At 41.3% G+C, this 4,795-nt stretch overlaps 1 long non-coding RNA gene across 1 annotated transcript; it reads right to left on the bottom strand.

The window, feature by feature from the left end:
- Positions 1 to 1,149: 1,149 nt before the first annotated feature.
- LOC121841603 lies at positions 1,150 to 4,584 on the bottom strand. Its single transcript, XR_006080617.1, has 2 exons — positions 4,424 to 4,584; positions 1,150 to 2,347 (listed from the first exon to the last, which is right to left on the bottom strand). It is a non-coding gene; the product is annotated as an uncharacterized LOC121841603 (long non-coding RNA).
- Between the last annotated feature and the right edge of the window lie 211 nt (positions 4,585 to 4,795).

Raw genomic sequence — 4,795 nt, 5'->3', positions numbered from 1 at the left:
TAACACGGGTCCTCGGGCGGAACAGCTGCCGTGGCACTTTGGTCATGCGGCCAAGTGGCTGCGTGCGCACCCCGAGGTTGAAGTTGCCCGAGTAGGTTTAGACCACAGGCACCTGTACGAGGAGGTCTGGCAGGCAGGGAGTCCTGCGCCCGTAGCGGGCATCTCGTCAGTGGTCTGGGAGGGAGTGCAGGCGCGGGGCCTGGACAACAGGCTCAAGGACCTGAATTGGTTGAATTGGTGGAGACTGTGCGCCATGCCTTCTGGGACTGTGCCGGACTAGTCTGGGCTAGGGCACGGGTGTGGTTAGGAGTGATTTTGTTTTGACATGGGCTAGGCTAGAGAGAGGCGTAGGGAGAGCAAAGTGAACGGATAGGGACAGGTTTCTGCTCTGGCTTCTCATGAGTCTCTTTAAAAAGGGACTGTGGGAAGCCAGGAAGAATTTAGTCAAGACAGGGAGAGATTGGGGGGTGGAAGGGATAGTGAGAAGGGTGGAAGGTGATTTGAGGGGGAGGATGAAGAGGGAGGAGAGGAAGTGGGGGAAGCATGCGGCACGGGAGAGGTGGAAAGGGGGTTTAGGGCTGGGAGTGTTAGAGTGAGTTTGGTAAGGGGATAGATTAGGGAAGGGGAGATAGGGAAAGGGTTAGGTATTGGTTAGGTATGACGGGGAGGGACGATGCTCCCCTGAGGTTTGTTTTTAATTTGATGTTTTTGTAAATAGAATTTTATTAAGAATGAATGAGAATTATGATTTTGTAATAGTATGAATGGTATTGATTGTAATAAATTATTTTAACCACCTTTTTGGTTTGCTTCCCGTTTTTAAGTTTGTTGTGGGTTTTTATTTTGTTTGATGCTTGGGCAGATTTACTGGGTCTCATGTTGGGTGTCTTTTAGGTCCCCGTTGTTGTTACTAGTCAACTTTCAGTGGACACCCCCATAGTGTCTTATAACTATTGTCTGTTCTACTGAGGATGGGCCTCTGGGAGAAAACACTGTCAGGAGATTTACAATGTATTTTTGGTGATAAAACTTAGAGACCGCATTCCAGAGCTTGAATTAATGTTTCTGTTCTATATGGTACCAGGGAGAGATGACCCCAGGGCCAGACCCTGGTCTCTACACAAAGACTACTCTTTTTACAGCAGATACTGTCTGCTGAGAATTTTAAGTATCTTTCATACAAATCTTAACCTTGTGACCCGTTCTATACATCTGTTAGTCATCATGTAGGTTGAAAGGAGAGTATCTTGGCAATAAAATACTTTTGTACATTGTCCCTCCTTTGATGGGAGGCAGTCTGTTCTGTGTTCCATGTAGGACTAAAGATCAAGACCACCAGTGTTACATCTTCCTTAGGATGTAACACAACATGTGGGACAAGTCAAGGGGGAACCATTATACATTCAGGAGGTAACACAACAACATGTGGGACAAGTCAAGGGGTGTGAATACTTTCTGAAGCCTCTGTATATATAAAACTCCCCCCACACAGCAGTCTAATAGCATCAGTGAAATCTGTTTAAATAAACCCACAGATAAATGTAAAATCTAATAGCATCAGTAAAATCTGTTGAAATAAACCCACAGATAAATATACCTAATGTAGTATCTGGGATCTACATCTGTTTATATTAGTTACTGTGCTGTTACTAAGCAGTAATGCATTACGGCAGTGTTACGTTACTACACCTAATAGGAAATGCACATGCGCACTGGGGTGCCGGGAACTGTAGAGCACGAGGGGTTTTGACTAAACGAAAACTAACTGTACTCCCGTTTCCTGCCTGGTCATTTCTCCACAACACAAATATTACACCTAACATAGTACAATTAAACAATACATCAGAATACAGCAGAAATAGTTACACACTATAGAGATCCATTCATGGATGTACAGGTCTGTTGGATAAATGTTCAGAAATGTCCGCTGCTGATTTTTTCCAGGTGCCTATAGCGGACACCCTGGCCCTGTGAATCCTGGCCATGGACAAAGTCAGAACACAGCCTCTCTATTCTCTCGTGTGATTTCAGGTCCTCTGACTGGGAAAATGTATTTTCACAATGAGAGCAGTGGTATGTCTTCTCCTCCTGTGTATTAGCATGTTGGAAAGGCTTTTCTCCTGTGTGTTTTCTCTCATGCTTTTTCAGGACCCATAACCACCTAACCACCACTCTTTCCACAGTGGGATCAGTGTTAAGGCTTCTCTCCTGTGTGTGTTCTCTCATGCATCATGCATTTTCAGGCTCCCTAACCACTTAAAACTCTTTCCGCAGTGGTGTTGGTTAGGCGTCTCCATGTCTGTTTCCTCTGAGGAAGTCTTCCCGCTGTCAGAGTCTGGTCTCTCTCCTGCCAAAAGACAAACAGATTATTTAGTTAAACAGAGAGACCTGAATGACACCTGCATTAAATAAGTGTCTTCCTATTTTTATTTTTTTATTTCACCAGGTAGGCTAGTTGAGAACAAGTTCTCATTTACAACTGCGACCTGGCCAAGATAAAGCATAGCAGTGTGAACAGACAACACAGAGTTACACATGGAGTAAACAATTAACAAGTCAATAACATAGTAGAAATAAAAAAAGAGAGTCTATATACATTGTGTGCAAAAGGCATGAGGAGGTAGGCGAATAATTACAATTTTGCAGATTAACACTGGAGTGATAAATGGTCAGATGGTCATGTACAGGTAGAGATACTGGTGTGCAAAATAACAGAAAAGTAAATAAATATAAACAGTATGGGGATGATGTAGGTTAATTGGGTGGGCTATTTACCGATAGACTATGTACAGCTGCAGCGATCGGTTAGCTGCTCAGATAGCAGATGTTTGAAGTTGGTGAGGGAGATAAGTCTCCAACTTCAGCGATTTTTGCAATGAGGTTTAATCTAGACTAGATCCCTCAATAACTTGAGGTCAGTTTTCACAACATTACATCATTAAAAATAAACTTGGTGACGTTGAGATTTAAGAACAAATGACGTAGAGCTCCAAATCTAATTTCTCAGGGAATGTCTTGATGTCATAATAAGAGCTCTATAATACTAGATAATGTCATGTTTTAGGCTGAGCAGAGCTCTATAATACTAGATAATGTCATTTTTATAGGCTGAACAGAGCTCTATAATAGATATTGGCATGTTTTAGGCTGAGCAGAGCTCTATAATAGATAATGTAATGTTTATAGGCTGAGCAGAGCTCTATAATAATAGATAATGTCATGTTTATAGGCTGAGCAGAGCTCTATAATAATAGATAATGTCATGTTTATAGGCTGAGCAGAGCTCTAAAATAATACATAATGTCATGTTTATAGGCTGAGCAGAGCTCTAAATAATAGATAATGTCATGTTTATAGGCTGAGCAGAGCTCTATAATAATAGATAATGTCATGTTTATAGGCTGAGCAGAGCTCCAAAATAATAGATAATGTCATGTTTATAGGCTGAGCAGAGCTCTAAAATAATATATAATGTCATGTTTATAGGCTGATCAGAGCTCTATAATAATATATATAGTACTATTTCAGGCTGCATTTGATCCAATGTTAACGTTTTGTTGGTGTCCCACTTCATCTCTAAAGTAATAATGACTATCTTTTCTAAATGATCATTCTGTAGTTCAGCCTTTCCTTCAAATGGCTATTTTGCCCGTTTTTTGTCGACTAACAAACATTTACTAATATGTTCAGTCTCCCCAAAACGCGTGTCCTTTTGCTAATATGTTCAGTCTCCCCAAAACGCTTGTCCTTTTGCTAATATGATCAGTCTCCCCAAAACGCTTGTCCTTTTGCTAATATGTTTAGTCTCCCCAAAACACGTGTCCTTTTCATATCAATAATGTTTGTTATTTTCTGTATTTCTCCAACATGATTTAAAAATCTGCTTTTTGCGTATTTACACACTCCATGCAAGGTCAACAATAGACACGTCAAACGTTTCATTTATAACTTGTTTGCCATTTGGTGAGACAATTAAGTTGTGATTTTGTGGTGGGGGGGGACTCTGATGGTATACACATGTCACAGTTAAGCAATAAGACCTGAGGAAGTGTGGTATATGGCCAATATAGCATGGTTAAAGACTGTCCTTATGCACAACGCAACACAGAGTGCCTGGATACAGCCCTGAGCCGTGGTATATTGGCCATATATCAGAAACCCGAGGTGGATTATTGCAACTATAAACTGATTACCAACGTAATCAGAACAGTAAAAATACATGTTTTGTCATACCTATGGTATACGGCCTCGCCAATCAGCATTCAGGGCTTTAACCACCCATTTTAAAACTTAGCTTTCACATTATATAACAAATTCCTGTAGTACAGAACAACATTTACAAGTATAGAATTTCAGTAGCATGCTGCTACATTCGTTCAAAAAACTTTGGAGAGTTAGTGCCCTTTTTTAAGACTGTACTTACTGGTGGTAATCCGATCTCCTGACTCCTCTGTCAATACGACAGTTCTCTCTCCCTCTTTCTCCTCATTCACTTCAAAAACTGCATCCTCCTCTTTCTCCTCTTCTTTCACTGTAACATCCTCACCCTCTACTTCTTATTTTACTGTAACATCCTCCTCTTCCTTCTCCTCTTTCATGACAACGTTCAGCCCAGAGCTTCTTTCTCCGTCCAGCAGACCTCCTCTTCTTTAGCAGGAGGAGAGTAGCTTAGTGAGCTCATGGTCGGAGATGTTAGCTAGCTAGTTGTTAGCATGAGCGACTAGTTTAGTGCTAGGCTAACTTATAAAGCCAGCTAGTTGACTAACAATGTACGTGTAACATTTAAAACGGGGCA

The sequence above is a fragment of the Oncorhynchus tshawytscha genome, linkage group LG32 (assembly GCF_018296145.1).
Source record: "Oncorhynchus tshawytscha isolate Ot180627B linkage group LG32, Otsh_v2.0, whole genome shotgun sequence".
Lineage (NCBI taxonomy): Eukaryota > Metazoa > Chordata > Actinopteri > Salmoniformes > Salmonidae > Oncorhynchus > Oncorhynchus tshawytscha.
Note: the sequence above shows the minus strand (reverse complement) of the source record. Positions and strands in the feature narration are given on the sequence as shown.